The sequence below is a fragment of the Nylanderia fulva genome, unplaced genomic scaffold (genome assembly GCF_048542155.1).
Source record: "Nylanderia fulva isolate GAGA-0341 unplaced genomic scaffold, ASM4854215v1 Scaffold412, whole genome shotgun sequence".
Taxonomy (NCBI): domain Eukaryota; kingdom Metazoa; phylum Arthropoda; class Insecta; order Hymenoptera; family Formicidae; genus Nylanderia; species Nylanderia fulva.
The window spans coordinates 4510-24005 of NW_028190491.1; the positions used below are offsets into that span (position 1 = coordinate 4510).

Below are 19496 nucleotides of genomic sequence, written 5' to 3' on the forward strand. Positions count from 1 at the left end.
TCTTATAAGATAAACACTTTAGAGATTGAATATTTCAAGTAAACTAATTGTAAGTAAATTTCACATTAATGCATATAGATGTTTAATCATGAATGTACTAAATAAGTACACAAGACGAACAGTGAGTGAGTGAGTGAGAATGAGAGAGTGTGTGTGTGTGTGCGTGTGTGTGTGAGAAAAGAGAGAGAGAGAGAGAGAGAGAGAGAGAGAGAGAGAGAGAGAGTTAGCCAACATAACTCCGCACGCTGCCGATCATGAATGTACTAAATAAGTACACAAGACGAACAGTGAGTGAGTGAGTGAGAATGAGAGAGTGTGTGTGTGTGTGCGTGTGTGTGTGAGAAAGAGAGAGAGAGAGAGAGAGAGAGAGAGAGAGAAAGAGAGAGAGAGAGAAAGAGAGAGAGAGAGAGAGAGTTAGCCAACATAACCCCGCACGCTGCCGATATGGCGGAGCGCCACTATCGTCATCTGTTGTAAAACGTGCGAGATGGACAAAATTACCACTACATGCATTTTGCATGTGTTGTGTACGTGTGATATATGTGTGCGCATGTGTTGTATACGTGTGAATACGTGTAGCACGATACTACTATGTATGCGTGGTCGATGATGATAATGATGATAATGATGATAATGATGACGGGGACGTTTCTTAATAGAAATTTTTCATATTTCGACTTTGCATTTATATATCTCTGCTTACAAATCACGTAGAGCAGAAATAAAGACACTTTTATTATATAATTCGAACTCAATCTATCGATTAAGTCTAGTATAAACTCGATTGCTTCAGCCATTATTGAGGATTCGAAATATTATAAAGACTCAAATGTCCGACTCGCGTTAAGATACACGGTGTCTCCGCTACGCCCTTAACTGGTCGCGAGACACTACCGTGTCTCTTGATATAATATAACATTATATAGAAATATATAAAAGTATACGTATAATCGCAGAATTATATTATGAAATATGTCTATACATAATTAAGTAAAAGTGCTTGTTATATATAATTATATAAATTTATATATATATATATATATATATATATACAAGTGTAAAAAATAAGTATTTCTTTATATATATAAATATATATGTTTTATATACAAATTTGACATGATTATATATGCACCCTTATTTTTTATATATAAATTTACATAATTATGTATAAAAATGGACATATTTTAAAAGAATGAATGAGTGAGTGAACGAGTAACTGGCTGTTGCCGTAAAACGATATGATTGATTGCATTGATTACTAATTGATAGAATACTAACAATAAGCATAAAGGATCAAGAAAGAGAGAGAGAGAGAGAGAGAGAGAGCTCTCTTTTTTTACTTTTCAGAAAATAGTGACATTCAATGCAAACGATCAATTATACATATATTTTCTTACGACACATACAACCCGGGAAAAAATTTTTTATATATAATTATATTAAATAATTGTGTAATTATAATTTTGCGAAATATAACAAAAATTGGGTACATGCTAAAAATGTAGCATGTAGACACCCTATATATACATATTTGTAAACAAAATCGTGTGCGCGCAATGGCATATATGTGCGCGGGATGGTTCACTTGTCACGCGGTACGTACTATACGTGCTTACACGCAGTGCGCGACTCGACCGTTATAACGTGTGATAACGTGTCGAATATTGTGATAGATAGACATACTGTGATATTTTAAAAGTGATATTTTTATATTTATTAAATATATAGTGTATAATGGGTGCAAACAAAAATAAACGTTTGCCCCTATCTGGTCGCAGATTGAGTAGAAAGGGAGCATCCCAGATAGCCAATTGATATCAGAAAGAATTCTTAAAGTTTTCTTCTTCAAGATTTGGACATCCAAAAATTGGTTTCGAAAGCCAACATAATGAGATCAGAAAGAGCTCTTATGCGTCGTATTTAGAGAAAAAAAAGATTTCTTCTGAAGTCACCGAAAAGATTACTTTTTTGAGATATCTTATAAAAGAAATCAAAAAGATTACTTTTTTGAGATATCTTGTAATAGAAATCAAAAAGATTACTTTTTTGAGATATCTTGTAATAGAAATCAAAAAGATTACTTTTTTGAGATATCTCGTAATAGAAATCAAAAAGATATATTAAATTAGATCTTTTTAGAAGTTTATGTTGATGAAGCCAATAAAACTTATTCTAAAACATTCGAGACACAAAAAATATGCCTTTGGTAAAATATTTAGCAAGATCCCCAAAGGGAGTTTTTTGATGAAAGACAAGAGACAATTAATTTTCTTTCATATTATATTCATCCTTCATTCACATATATTTCTCTTCCGAGAGTTTATTTGCTAAATATTTTACCAGGGATTTTAAATATGTTGAGAGTAAATATTGAAGCTTAAAGGAAAATTCTTATTTATATGAGAAATCTTCACAAACAAAAATATACGATAATATTATGCCCATTTAGGGGTTACTATATATACATAAACATACATACATATATATATGTGTGTGTGTGTGTGTGTATTTTGAATACTTAAATACAAATATAAACTTTTTTAAACATTATATTTATATTAATATATAAAATATAATATAATATATTTTTATAATATAAAATGCTAATATGCTTTTTATGATTTTTAATTAACTATAATAATTAAAAAATGATTATTGAACTTTAAATTATTTGATTAAATAAAAAAAATATTAATCTATAATAAAATAAACATTTTTAATATATATTTATAGATTAATATATATTAAATTAAGATCGTAAATATAATAAAACTTTAATAGAAATAAAAATGTGAAGAAGAAAAATAAACTATTATGAAAAAAATAATAATATTAAAATAAAATATTATGAAATAGAAAAAATAATATAATTTTTATGCCAAAATTTTAAAATTATATTTGAGCGTGTTTTTTTTCTATATAACGAACTCGATCACTTGCATGTTGTAGCCATTTTTGAATTGTTTCTTGTACGTCAAAGATTGTACAATTACGCCCGGAATTGATCATAATCTCTGAAACAGTTTTATATTACTAATTGAGTGGCAAATTATAACATGGATATTATATAACACTTATTGTTATTATATTAGTTTGTGTTTTATTACTGCTGCATTTCAATAATTTTTACTTAAAAATTTACTACAGAAAAATTCATATAAATCTATAAAAAATAAATAAATATAATTATTAAATTATTCTCACCTGTATATGTATATATGTTTATCTGCAGACACGATAACGTCTCGATAAGTTTTATCTTTTCAATAAAAGTTTCTGTTTCCACGTACAGTAATGAATCAGTTTTATTGAGACAGTTTATGGACTAGTCTCTCTTCTTCTTGATAAAATATCCAGTCCTATAATTTATATGTGTATAAATACATTATATATATTATTATGAATATTTTGTATCTCATATTCTTTGTTGATATTATAAAATTAATTTATAATAAATGCAATTTGATCATATGTTAAACATTTTTGGTTATGTTAATTTTGGAATCGATTATATTATCAAAAAATTGGTTTTATATTCATTACTTTAATATTTTACATCTTGTATTTTTTGTAGCATTTATTGTTTAATTAATATTTACATCATAAACTTACCTGAATCATAAATCAATCGACAACACGACAACGATACGTTAATTGTAGCTGCATATAAAGAACACGTGAAAGCATTGAGTATACACTATACACTGGAACACACTATACATATTAATATAATGCGCAAGCGCGCGAACAAATCTAAAATACATCATATACAAGATAACGTTCTGTTGTCTTCAATAAGAAATCCATAAAATTAGCTGGAAAAAGATTTCTTACTGATCTCGTAAAATTAATTTCTCAAACAAGATATCTTAAAGAAATCTTATAACAGACTTCTACAAATTTAAATCTATTAGAAATCATATTGAGAGCTCGGAAAGCAATCTTTGATAAGATTTCTAATTGAGGTCTTTCTGACATTCGTGCTATCTGGGCTGTTACATACAGCACAAATACACAAAATATTACATACCTATTTATTATGCACATAAATGTATATAACGATTAGATAGACAAAAAGAAAAAGAAATATATATATATATATATATATATATATAACATTATAAACAGTACATATAAACATTAATTATATATACATCTATTTGTTATACACATACATGGATATAATGAATAAATTAACAGATACAGAAAGCTGAAGAAAAAAAAAGAGAAAGATAGTGAGTATGAGTTCTCTAGCCTCTTTACATTATAAATATATATCATAAAGCAATATATATATGTATATATACATACACACATACATGTATACATACATAATAATATATTGCTTGTCGACGTTTATAAAAAGGCTCACTCGTTCGCTCTCTTTCTATTTATTTCTTTTTTCTTCTATTTCTTTTTTTTGTCTATCTAATCGTTATATACATTTATGTGCATAATAAATAGGTATATAATATTTTGTGTATCTGTGCTGTATGTAACAGTATTATGTATGCTGTATATATACGAGATTCGAAAGATGTACTTTGAATCTTACGGATGTCCTATGTACATTCAAGGCGACTTATGTGCTGACTGGGATGATGCTTTTATTTAAAAAAAAATTATGACATTCATTTTTTCATGAAAACATTTTTTTACAAATTTTTCTGTTACGTAATAGCCTTGAAACAAATTAATTTGTACAATATAAATTTTTTAATTATCAGAAACGTCTCAAATATCATGCGCACTATTATAATATATATATATATATATATATATATATATATTATAATAGTGCGCATGATATTTGAGACGTTTCTGATAATTAAAAAATTTATATTGTACAAATTAATTTGTTTCAAGGCTATTATGTAACAGAAAAATTTGTAAAAAAATGTTTTCATGAAAAAATGAATGTCATAATTTTTTTTTAAATAAAAGCATTCCAGTCAGCACATAAGTCGCCTTGAATGTACATAGGACATCGGTAAGATTCAAAGTACATCTTTCGAATCTCGTATATATACATAGGATATCCAAAAGTGTATATTCGTGAATGAGATGTCTGTAGCACATCTTATGTACATACAAATATGGATATAGAAGCTTCAAAAACTTATATATGTAGAATGTACAAAAAAAGGATATACCCATATTGGATATCCATAATACATGCAATATACATACGCATTTTACAGGTGCAAAACTTCCAGAAACGTATATACATAGAATATATGAAATCGGATATACAAATAGTGAACATTCGTAATATATCTTATGTTCATACATATGGATATACGTAGAAGATCCAAAAACGCATATACATAGGATATACGAAAATGGATATACGAATATTAAATATCTAAAGTACATCTTATGTATATGTATACGCAATGGATGTTCTTAGGCACTCCAAAAACATTTACACATAAGATATACAAAAACGGATATACGAATATTGAATATCTATAGTACATCTTATATACATACGCAATGGATATTCTTAGAAACTCCAAAAACGTGTACACATAAGATATACAAAAACGGATATACGAATATTGAATATCTATAGTACATCTTATATACATACGCAATGGATATTCTTAAAAACTCTAAAAACGTGTACACATAAGATATATAAAAACGTTTATACGAATATTGAATATCTATAGCACATCTTATGTACATACGTAATGGATATTTTTAGGAACTCCAAAAACATCTAATATACATACGCATATAAGATATACAAAAACGGATATACAAATATTAAATATTTATAGTACATCTTATGTACATACACAATGGATATTCTTAGGAACTCCAAAAACGTTTATACATAGGATATACAAAAACGGATATACGAATATTGAATATCTATTGTACATCTAATATACATACGCATTTAATATATTTGACAAAATTTATCATATATACACAAAATTTTTTAAATCTTTTTAAAATATTTTTTAAAAGATAAAATAATTCTTGAAAATATTTTTAAAATGTTTTTATGTCCGCTTTTTGATGTTTAAAAATATTTTCAGAAATATATTTTGAATATACATTTTAAACTAATATTCAAAAATATGTATCAAATATTTAAGAAAATATTATCTGAACGATAAAAAGAACATTTTTAAAAATATTTTTAAAAGTTTTTTAAAATGTTATCACAAAAAATTTTTTAATTATTTTAAAATATTCCTAAAACCATTTTAAAATGCTTTTATGCAATATTTTATAGAAATATTTAGAAATATTTTTGAAAACATTTATATTTTGTGCTGATATATGTGTATATATATATATATATATATATATATATATATATATATATATATACTTATCTACCATTATAGTGGAGTATATGCATCGTAATTGATTTATAATTTTTAAGATGCCAAAATTAAAAGAATATTATTAGCGTTATTAGCGCATAGTTCGCTCCAATACTATACTGAACGTATATTACTTTTTAATATTTGCAAAAAATATAGAATTAATAGCTTCTGCGCTTGTTGCCAATATATATATATATATATATATATTGCAAATATTAAATATTTTGCAAATATTAAAAAGTAATATACGTTGAGTATAGTATTGGAGCGAACTATGCGCTAATAACGCTAATAATATTCTTTTAATTTTGGCATCTTAAAAATTATAAATCAATTACAATGCATACTCCACTAATGGTAGATAAGTTGATTGCACTGCGTGAGTTGTGCGACACTGCGGCTAGACATTTTTCATTTGTCTTCACTGCTCTTCTTGGCTCTCATCATTACTGTCTCATTTCTTGTTCATCTTTCATGCAGTACACCACGCTTTGAAAAATCTAGAAATCGACTTGCGACGTTTTAATTTGTCTAAAGTGATTGTGCGTTGTGTGAAAACAACATTTCGTGGAGTAGCAGCAGGCAGTACATATAGTTTTATTAATATTAAAGCGGTAAGTCTCGTATATATGTCTTATATTATTTTATTTACTATTTTATTTATAATTAAGCATAGTTACAATAAACTTTTTCTTCATATGTTTATTTCTTAAACTAATATAACATGCTAGTCCAATAATTTAATTAATATAATCTAGCAGCACAACACATCCGAAAGACATGCAGAAAATATCTTCGGAATATTTTCTGAACGTCTTTTGAATATGTATGCTGTATGAGTAAATTGGTTAATATAAAATGCATAAATCTATTGCTTTTAAAAAGCTGTACTAACTTTTCAATTTTTTTATAAATTTAATTTTTTCAATTTTTATATAAATATAATATTATTTTCAATCCTGTTTCGGTCCAATTTTTCAGTTATTTTATTTTTTAAATTTTAATTTATAGTACTTATATATACAGCACGCTCATTCAAAAGACATCCAGAAGATATCTTCGGGATATCTTCTGAATGTCTTTTAAATATGTATGCTGCATGAATAAATTTGGTTAATATAAAATGCATAAATCTATTGCTTTTAAAAAGCTATACTAACTTTTCAATTTTTATATAAATATAATATTATTTTCAATTTTGTTTAGGTTCAATTTTGAAGTTATTTTATTTAATAAATTTCAATTTAGTATATGTCCACTCAGCATGCTTATTCAAAAGACATTCAGAAGATATCTTCGGGATATCTTTAGGGTACTAAATTAGAAATAATAAATTTAAGAAATAAAATAACTTAAAAATTGGACCTAAACAAAATTGAAAATAATATATATTTGTACAAAAATTGAGAAGTTAGTACAACTTTTTAAAAGCAATAGAATTATGCATTTTATATAAATAAATTTACTCATACAACATGCATATTCAAAAGACGTTTAGAAGATATTCCGAAGATATCTTCTGAACGTCTTTTCAATATGCAAGCTGTATGGGCAAATTTGTTAATATAAAATATATAGTTCTATAATATACATTTGCATTACATGTAAGTGATGAATAAAATCTATATATATTGGTTATTTATAGTTTATAAATAGTATAAGTTTAAACATATTCAAACAATTTGCTATATATAAAGTTTTAATTTTCTTTCTAATATTGTTTGTTTCAGCTATCTTATAAAGTATAAAGGTTCTTTATAAATTATTTTATATTTTTGGATATTACGTTCAACTTCGATTCAATCATTCGGATCTATAAATCTTTATTGCACTTTTTATCTATTTAATTTTCTTGTGTCTCTCTGAATATAATTCAAAATGCCTAATAAAAAAAGTCAAAGAGAAAAATTATGTCGGAAAGTTAATGAAAAACTTTATCTGTCATTAGCAACAATTAGTGAAACGGATCAATTAGCAAACAATGAAATATTCTTAGATGAATATTATAATCAGAATTGTAAAAAAATATATAATAGTGTTGATAATGAAATTGTTATTGATAATAATGATTTTAATGATAATAATGATAATAATGATAATAATGATAATGATTTTTTAAATGATGATAACATTTTATTAAATAATCAAAGCAATAATTTGGAACAGAATGATTATTCTTTTCTTAATGATTTACAGCAACGTAATGATACTAATATTTCACCTCCATTATTTGCTAAGCCTAAGGAATCTCTTTCCACAAAATTAGGAAAATGGTCTATTGACAGAAATGTTAGTTTAACTGCATTTAAACAGTTATTAGATATACTACGCGAAGAACCATCATTAATTAATATCTTGCCAGCTGATCCACGTACTATTTTGAAAACACCCCGCAAATCTAATTCTTTAAATAATTCATATCATTATTTTGGTATACGCAAGTCACTAAATTTTTTATCTTTGAAACATAATATAACTGTCGATCAAAATACAGAATTTTTTCTTGCAATTAATATTGACGGGCTGCCTTTAACAAAAAGCACATCAAGTTCCTTTTGGCCAATTTTGGGTACAGTTAAATCAATTAAAAATCTAAAAAATCAAGTATTTATAATAGCTTTACATTATGGAAATGAAAAACCTAAAGCCAATGAATTTTTAAAGGATTTTGTAGAAGAATGTATAAAATTATCAAATGGAATAATGATACAATCTGTTTTATGTAAATTCAAAATTTCAATGTTAATTTGTGATACCCCGGCCAAATCTCACATTTTATCTATTAAAAGTCATTCAGGTTATTTCTCATGTACGAAGTGTGATCAGGAAGGGGATATGGTTAATAACGTTTTATGCTTCGTTGAAACTGAAAATTTAAAAAAAAGAACAGATCATTCATTTAGAAATACCCTTCAAATCGAACACCACACAGGAGAAACACTTTGGCTTCAAATTCCCAATTTTAATATGATTGATAATGTACCTTTAGATTATATGCATAATCTTCTATTGGGTGCAACAAAAAGGTTGTTATGTTGTAAGCGTTATGGATGGATATTTGGCAAGCCTCCTCATAAATTACGTGCTTTAAATATTAATAAAATTAACAATAATCTTCAGGTTTAAAAAAAATATATTCCTTGTGAATTTGCAAGAAAAACTCGGCCAATAAACGAATGTAAAAGATTTAAGGCGACCGAATTTAGACTTTTTCTATTATATACAGGCCCAATAGTTTTGAAGAAAGTAATACCATTAAAAGAGTATAATAATTTTCTTATGCTAAGTTTAGCTAGCTCAATATTGATAAGTAATCAGTACACAAAATTTGAAAATTATATTTCATATGCCGAAGACCTAATAAAATATTTTATTAAGAATTCAATTAAAATTTATGGACCCGATTTTATTTCACACAACATACATAGTCTATTGCATTTAAGTGATTGTGTACGTTTATTTGGTTCACTTGATGAATTCAGTGCTTTTGCATTTGAAAATCATATATGCAAAAGTTGAAAAAGTATATCCGTAGACATTCGCAGCAGCTACAACAAGTTGTGTGTAGAGTTAGTAAGGATAATAATTTTTTGCAACCAATACAATTTGTAAATGATAATTCCATAACATTATTGCAAGAACATTTTAATGGTCCATTAATAAATAATTGCACTTCTCCGCAGTACAGGAAACTTAAAACGATTAATTATTGCTTAAATATTTTAAAAGTAGCTGATCGATTTGTCGAATTGACCGATTCAACTATCGTTGAAATACTAAATTTTGCATCATATCAAAATGAAATATTTTTAATAGGTATCAAGTATATTCCTCACAATAATTTTTATTCAAAACCATGTTTTTCTTTATTATTTGATATTAAAGTTATTATAAAATATAATACTATATTTCAAATGTGGAGATTTGACAAGATCAAAAGAAAATTACTAGTTTTACCATATAATGATCAATATATTGCATATCCTCTACTGCATTTATAATTGTCTAAAATAATTTTATAATAAATAATAATCGATCACATTTTTCAATAGTTAGTTAAACATAAAATATTTGATAATTTTTAATTTAAATATTTGGAAACTTTATACTAGCTAGAAAAGAAAAATAACATACAAGCTAACGAAAAGTTAATTTTATAAGTTATTTTTCTTATTTAATTAGTATAAAGTCTCAAAATATACTTAATTCAGATTTATTATAATATAATAATTAATTGATCGGTTTTGCATTGAATTTTTTATTTTTTATTAATTTTTTTATTACATATGTATTTATTTGTTTAAAAAAATATTCCTTTTCTCTAGTCTTTCAATAATTATATTTTAAAAAACCCTCTTGTTAAATTGTGTAAATTTTATAACTAATTTTTTTTCACTGAATTTTATTTGTTGAGATATATTTATTCGTTGATAGATAAAAGTTCAGTTTAGATTGAGATCCGAAATTGATTACTATCAGGTTATCAAGTAATTAAATCTGAATATCTGTAGCCCATAAAAATTTTAAAATAAAAAATTAGCATGTTGAGAATAAAAGTAACGAAAAAGATTTCAAAGAAGAGTCAGTTATGATATTTATTTTATTCTTTAAGTGATCTTGATCTATTTGTTAAATCATAGTTTTTCTCAAATGACATATCTCTATTTGTTTATTTCATTGTCTACTAGAGAAGTTTTTAATAATTGAATTTGAGTTTTAGGAATTTTTAAGAATTGATTAATATGTGTATATAGATGACTTGACTTGTCGTTCGATTCAAAGAGGATGACACTGTTGAGGCAATACCGAAAAAATGGTTTTTGTTAAAAGAATCTGCATGCTATTGGCCACCACAAAATTATGATACTACAGCTATTAAAGCAGCTATAAAAAATGAATATAGTCCTGATTCAAACTGGATGAAATACGGAGCAATTATTTTAGGCACATATGGTAAATATGTTATTGTTTATATTATATAAAATTGTATAACATTTTTATAAAAAAAATTATTAATTTATTATTATAATATATGTATAAAGAATTATATACACACACACACACTGTTATTAATCATGGAATATCTTCTTTTATTTGTAATTATCATAAACTTATAATAATTACATTGTTATTTTGTACCACACATTTATTTAATATGCAATTCTATAATGTACAACAATATGGTAGTTATATTCTTTGTTATTGGATATATAATAAGTAATGTTTATTTAGGTGATTTAAAACTTGCTAAAAGAAAGGCAATTAAAGCCCAACGTACAGATGATCTTTCATCACATACGGAGATTTTAACGAAAAAGAATAATAAAATACATAAGCGGGGACAAGGCAAAAGTAAAGGACATAAGGATTACTCAGATACTGATAAATCTTATGAATCGATATCTGATGAAGATAGCAACACATACCCTACATTACCACTTTCTGGCAAGAGACACGGTATAAAATAAATACTTTTCTAGTAAGAATTCATTTTATTTTCAAAAACTAATTTTCCTTATATTTAACAAATAATGATCGCTCTCCAATGGAAAGTCAAAATATTACTAATCGTAAGTATTTTTAAAACTTGAACCTTTATGTAAAATATTTATTATTACATTATTAATCAGATCAATATACTGAAGAAAATACGGCTTAGCAATTTATATATTTAAATACTGCTACCGGCTTTAAAGTGGAATAAATTAATATAGAATTTATTTATTAACACTATTATTTAGATTAATTTATATTAATACTATTATTTAATTAATACTATTATTTATTATTGAAAAAATCAATATTGTTTTAAAATATTAATTTTTTAAATGTATATTATAATTGTTATCTAAAACCAAAATATATAAATATAAATATATTTAGATAACAATTATAATATACATTTAAAAAATTAATATTTTAAAACAATATTGATTTTTTCAATAATAAATAATAGTATTACTTAAATAATAGTATTAATATAAATTAATCTAAATAATAATGTTAATAAATAAATTCTATATTAATTTATTCCACTTTAAAGCCGGTAGCACATGGGTACATTCAATGCGAAGCGGAAAAGTTGTCAACATATACATATATTCCTATCTTTATATATAAGCACCGTCTGTCTGTATGTATGTACGCGAACTACTTCCGCATTTGTGGACCGATTTTCGTGAAACTGGTACCAAAATGTTGCAAATTTTTCGGGGGTGGCTGCTGTGGGTTTTTTTTTTAATTTTTTAATTTTTTTTTTCCTCAGAGGAGGGTATGTTTCTTTTTTTGCAATATTTCTGAACACATGGTATCAAAATGTTGCAAATTGTTTGGAGATGCGACGATGCGGTTTTTTCAAGTGTTACACCCCCACCCACGCACCCACACGCATGCGCATTTATGGACCAATTTTCACGAAATTAGTACCAAAATGTTGCAAATTTTTCTGAGAAAACTGCTGTTTTATTTTTTTAAGTTTACGCCTCCACCCACACACCCACTTACGCAATCGCATATTTATGAACCGATTTTTTTTAAATTGGTACCAAAATGTTGCAAATTTTGTGGAGATGGTGACGATGTGATTTTTTCAAGTGTTACACCTCCACCCACGCTATCACACATTTATTCACAGATTTTTTCGAAATTTGTACTCAAACTTTGTCGGGGATGGCTACTATGATTTTAACAAATTTTTATCATCCTATTTATCCACCCATGCACCCATGTGCATACGCATTTATTGACTTGGTCACACCAAGAAGTAATTTAAAAAAAATTTGTGTACGTGTTTGTGATTATGTGTGCAATTCGTGTAAATAAACCTTTAATTTATATGCCTTGACCATAGTAACATTTAAATTCAATATTCTTATTTTATATATACATTTCCTTCAACTTTTTTTAAATCAATGTGACACATAATACGGCTTAACCAACATGTCTAAAGAGAGCAGCGAAAATGCATGCAGTTCAAATCAGCATAATGTAAGTAGATTTTAATTTTAGAGAGAGAGAGAGAGAGAGAGAGAGAGAGCGTGTGTCTTAAAGAAAGAGAGAGAGAGAGAGCGTGTGTCTTAAAGAAAGAAAGAGGGAGAGAGAGAAAGAGAGAGAAAGAGAGAGAGAGCGTGTGTCTTAAAGAGAGAGAGAAAGAGAGAGAGCGCGTTTCTTAGAGAGAGAGAGAGAGAGAGAGAGAGAAAGAGAGAGAGAGAGAGAGAGAGAAAGAGCGTGTGTTTTAAAGAGAGAAAGAGAGAGAGAGCGTGTCTTAAAGAGAGAGAGAGCGTGTGTGTCTTAAAGAGAGAGAGAGAGAGCGTGTGTCTTAAAGAAAGAGAGAGAGAGTGAGGAAGGGGGAGAGGGGGAGAGAGAGAGGGGGGAGGGATAGTAAAAGAGAAAGAGAGAGAAAAAGACATGTGTGTTTGTGTGTGTTAAAGAGAAAGAGAGAGAGAGAGAAAATGATTAATCTATTAATTTATCTATTTTTAGAATAACGGTAGCAAAGATTTTAATGCCGAAAATGATATATTGAACACAAAGGTACTACGGGAGTTGCAACGGCAACTGACCGCTGCTTTGGCCAAACAGCCACTACAACCTGAAGTGACTGTTAATAATAATCCACAACCTGAGGTGGTTGTTGAAAATATACAACCTGAGGTGGTTACTAACAATCCACAGCCTGCAAAAGAAATGGAAGAAGATAAATTTCAACGTAAGGATCCATATTTATAAATATTTTTTTCTATTCATTTATCTATATATAACCGTGACCTACTTTTACATTTATGGATTAATTCCCTTATAATATCAAAAATCTATGTATATTCTTTTTACAGCAAAAACTAAAGCTCGATGGGCAAGAGCAGGACGTGGCCGTGAACGCGGACGTGGCCGTGGACGCAGACGTGGCCGTGGACGCGGAAATACTATTATAAATTATATCAATATGTAAATCTGTATCATCTTTGTCAAAGCAGCAGACAGTTACTGTTATACCTATTCGTCTGAAATAAATTATTTTCGGCAAAAAGTGCTTCGCTACTTAGATTATTTTAAAAAATATATAAAATATATCTGAAATATATCTTATCTTTTTCTTTAAAAAAGACACACACACGCACACGTTCTCTCTCTCTCTCTCTCTCTCTCTCTCTCTCTCTCCCCCCCTCTCTCTCTCTAAGACACACGCTCTCTTTCTCTCTCTCTCTTCCCTTCTCCCCCTCCCCCCTCTTTCTCTTTCCCCTCTTTCTTTTCCTCTTCTCTCTCTCTCCCCCTCCCTTTCTCTCTCTTTCTTTCTCTCTCTCTTCCCCTCCCTCCCTCTCTCTTTCTCTCTCTTTCTCTCACTCTCTCTCTGTCTCTCTCCCCCCTCTCTCTCTCTTTTTTTAAGACACACGTTCTCTCTCTCTCTCTCTCTCTTCTCTCTCTTTCTTTAAGACACACGTTCTCTCTCTTCCTCCCTCTTTTTTTAAGACACACGCTCTCTCTCTTTCTCTCTCTTTCTTTAAGACACGCTCAAATTAATATTAGATATTTGATACATATAGAGATATATTTTTAATAATAGATAAATATATACATAAAAATTACATATAATATGTACATTAGAAATAGATATTAAAAATTATTATGGAAAAAAATCAATGAAATAAATCATTATAAATTCATTTTTATATGTCAAATTTTATTTTTTCTTATTTTTCTTATTTTATAGAAAGGCTTTGAGGACCGCGCTTCGCGCGGTCCGAAAAGCTAGTGGTAGATAAGCTACGACAGGCCCAGCGTAGTCCGCTGTAGCATACTATCATAGGAATACATATGTTGAAATTTTTTCTGCTCTGCATTGAATTCACCAACGTATTATCGGCCTTAATATAACAAGTTTGTTGTTATACAACAATTCTGTTAAATAAGCATTATTAATTAAATTGATAATATTTTCTTGTTATTTTAAGATAACTTCAAGCGAACTACAGATAGCGTTCACGTAAATGCTGGTAAATAATTATTTTTATTCTTTATATGTTTTGTATTTTTTAAATATTCCTTTTTGTATAATATTTTAATATCCAATATAACTTAACTTTCAGAATTTTTAGAATTCAGAAAACAACTTCTTAAAGAAGTTCATCTGATTAATCTTAAATTAAATGATCTTATGGATAACGTGAATATACTTGTAAAAAAGCCCGATATGCTGATGAGCCAGAACTAAATGATGACACTAATACGGCTGTTATGACTTTAATTCAATCGTTTCCAGTCGTTACAGAGCAGGAATTAATGTCGATGGAAGAATGGCTATCGAGTTCAGCTGATAACATACATGCACTGGTGTGTACTTAATTATATTATTATATATTATTTAGATTATATTTTACATGATGAAAATTATTTTCTAATAAAGAACTTTTTTATTTTGTGAATTTTATATTTTAGAGTCATCAACTGCGTTTAATTGGAGGCACAGATCTTCCCCATGTAATCAAAGCCATTATGTCGAGAGCAATTTCAAATGAAGTTGGAATGCTATATTCCTGGGAGGGAGCTCGGCAAAAAAAAGCTTTTAAATCGCTAAAGTTCGTCCAAGTGATCATTGGTATAATATATTATTTTATATACTCTACATCAAAACCATTTTAAGCATATACATATACGCTTGAATCAAGCTTCATCGTAACATAATTGTGTTGCGTAATCAAATAATATTTAAATAGAAAAATTTGAATTTGAATTTAATTTTGTTACATTACTTTGTCGCTTTCATTTTTTTATTCACAATTTTTTTATTTAATATCTGTAATATATATGTATTATATGATGATGTTACGCATTAAAGTTCGCAGATCTGTTCACACCGGTTATGTTGCACAGTTACGTTATGTAATGCTCATATGCGTGCGTAACTTTTATATTTACTAAATGATTTTAGGTGTTGTTCGACTGAACTCCAAGACAAAATCTGCAACAGAATCGGATATCATAGAAGTAATAAAAAATTGGCTAGTTAGAAGTAAAGAACGCAGTAACAAGTTTCAATCAAAAAAGAAAACGGAAAACACTGTGTGTCAAACAGATTCCGTTTGTGAAACAGGCTCTGCTTGTGAAACAGGCTCCGTTTGTGAAACAGGCTCCGTTTCTGAGAAAGACCTTATTCAAGATTAAGATAATTATATGTATAACTTGCCGTTATATATATATAATTATTTGTTTTACATTTATTACAAATTAAAAGTAAAATTTTAAGGTTTTAAATACTATTAATTTGATTGTTCTGCTACTATATATATTATTTGCATTTATCATTTTTGTTTTTTTTTATTTAGTGCACATTTATCAAAATTGCTTTTTGTTTTTATTTTAAAATTGAGTTCTTTTTATTTTAAAACTTCAAAACACAACAACGGTTGAAACAACGGTTTTTAATTGTATAGAATATATTATATATGTATGTATTAGAAATAACTTCATTGGATATCTGTACTATACATACATAATATGACATTTAAAATGTTTTTTCGAAAATTATAATAAAAAATAAATGCTAAAAAATTATATTGATATACAAAAATATATGTATACAGTGAATATGTTTATTACATCCACTGTTTATATGTACATACATTTTCGTATATCCATATAATTTCTTTAGCATTTATTTTTTATGATATTCGAAAAACATTTTGTACGTCATATTATGTATATAGTACACGGATATCCAATGTCGAATAAAATTAGCTGGAACCTTGATATAATATATATATATATATAAAACATCTGAGGAAAGCGTTTAAAAAAAAGCAAGTAATTTTATAATTTTAATTGACACAATGACAATAAGATTAATTAATTGAGAGTAATCGTCATCGATTTCGAAAAAAGAAATTTCTCCTTTTATCCGCGCGTATCCCTCAGAATACAAGTTAAACTACAAATTGCGATGAGGATTCGTGAAATGGATGATCGAGGACTTATGATTCAACAAATCATTCGCCAAACTGACTTAGCACAAAAAAAGTCAATTGGAATCTCTTCGATTGGAAGTTACTGAAGTCTGTCACATTATTCCAAGATCTATGAAGTCTACATCTGGGGATCGATCATGAATCTTTCACATGAACTTTTTCACTATTCACTTTTCACTATAATAATTTCACATGAAACAGTTCACGTGAAAAATTATGAGAAGAAAAAATATATGCATATTTTGTGCAATGTATATATAATAATTTTTTACCATCATAAGCCGCAATAAAATAATACGTATGAGTCTTGTTAGTTTGTTTATCATAAATCTTTATCTTCTTAGTACGAATTGTTGACACGTCAAAATTTTCACGTGAACTTTTATTTTCCAATATGTTCTTATTAGATTCGTTTAAGTATGTTCTTTTTACGAATAAATGTGAAAAATAAGTAATGTGTTAGGCATGCGCATTGTGTAGTAAAACAATGCAAGTATATTTATTTAGTTATATATTTGTTTCTTCCTCTCTCATTTTATTACATTTATTTTAAAATGAGACTTTAATATATAAAGCAGAGACATATGGATAGACGTTTACCTTTTACTTAGCAACGCAATCGATTAAATAAGAAGCGAGGAAAAAAGAAAAGAAACGGAAAAGAAGCAGGTCAAGAAAGTAAAAAGTATAGGAAAAAATATTATTTGATACGTGTAATAAATCAAGTAAAAGATTAATTGCTATATTTATATATATAATTATTTGTATGTGTGTGTGTGTTAATATGTGTGCGTGCGTGTGTGTGTGTGCGCGCGTGTGTGTGTGCGCGCGCGTGTACAAATTTATTTTATATTATATAACATAACTTTTATTATTTATAATACATATAATATAAAACAATTTGTATATTTTTAATAATTTTAATAAATGAGTATAATTTAATTATATTAATTTGTTAGTGTTAATTTAATTTAATTTACTAATAATATATATATAATATCAATTTTTTAGAATGAATTGTGACCGTACGATCCCTTATTTTGGTTGGGACCCAGTTTATAACGGCCTCAGGTTGCCCGCTTTCGCCATATACGTGGTCGCTAGTTGTTTTACCATCCAAACAACAAGGTTGATTTACAGCTTCTGGTCCAGGTCGGGATGTGTCCTTTGATCGTCTTTGTCATCGCCACGCCTCTGGTTTGGTGCGCTTTGACACGCCGACTGATCCGACTTTGTCGAGGCAGCGATTCCTTGCTCTGGATCTCCTACGCTGTGATTTTAACGTCTGTTTCTTTTTCAGTCTTTACGGGATTCGGGATACTTTTGTGATCTAGGATATCACCGTAGACTGTGGGACTACGCTGGACTGATTCGTCTTGGAAGGACGAGGACGGGTAAGTGATTTCACACGTTTGATTTAACCTTGATAAATATGTATATATTTATTTTCTTTTCAGGTCACGCACTGAGTCACAATTTAACCCCGTTAACATACGATTGCTCGTTACAGTAATTTTTGTTCTGCCGATCTCGTTACACTTTTTATCGCCGCGTATCGCGTACAGTGATTTCGATTAATCGACGTGTTACTACCGCAATTGTTACCGAAGTGTCTTTGTCCGCGTTATTTCAGAATACCTTTTCTGAAAGTCCTCTTTGTGAATTCTAGGTGGAGATAGAACTCCCCGGCTCTCTTGGCGCCGGCTTATATATCCGTCGAGGCGCTCGCCCCACTCTTGGCCCACCAGCCAATTGCGTTTCGCCGCCCCGCCAGTGGTCCGCTGACCACTCAGGACTTCGCGCGCTCGTGGTATGCTACGCTCGACTCTCTGAGAGTTCCTGTTTTTAGTTTTTCTTGTTTTATATTATAAATATTTTTTGTACATATCCTTACTATCTATTTTAATCTATTTATTGTTATTTTTAAGTATTTTATTTATTTGTAATAATAAACAAAACCGATATGTAAGCTTAAACTATAAATCAACTTGTGATATTATATTTACATAAACATTTCAACAAAATAATATTTCTCTTTGTAGTTCGTTGCTTCATTAGATATCTTACCCGCAGCTATTTATGCTCCTTAATTGTAATATGCATTATTTGTGATGTTTGACTAGTAATTCTAATAAACCAAACGTAACTTAACTTAAAATATTTGAAATACGTATCAATTGGTTGTTTGAAT

General features: G+C 27.9%; 1 long non-coding RNA gene and 1 pseudogene across 1 annotated transcript; one reads left to right on the plus strand and one right to left on the minus strand.

Annotated features, from left to right (window-relative positions):
* Positions 1 to 2762: 2762 nt before the first annotated feature.
* On the minus strand, positions 2763 to 3686 carry LOC114930504 (uncharacterized). The gene is made up of 3 exons (XR_014925506.1): positions 3613 to 3686; positions 3205 to 3359; positions 2763 to 3014 (listed from the first exon to the last, which is right to left on the minus strand). It is a non-coding gene; the product is annotated as an uncharacterized LOC114930504 (long non-coding RNA).
* Positions 3687 to 11101: 7415 nt separating this feature from the next.
* LOC114930501 (uncharacterized) lies at positions 11102 to 16529 on the plus strand (annotated as a pseudogene).
* The last annotated feature ends 2967 nt before the right edge of the window (positions 16530 to 19496 follow it).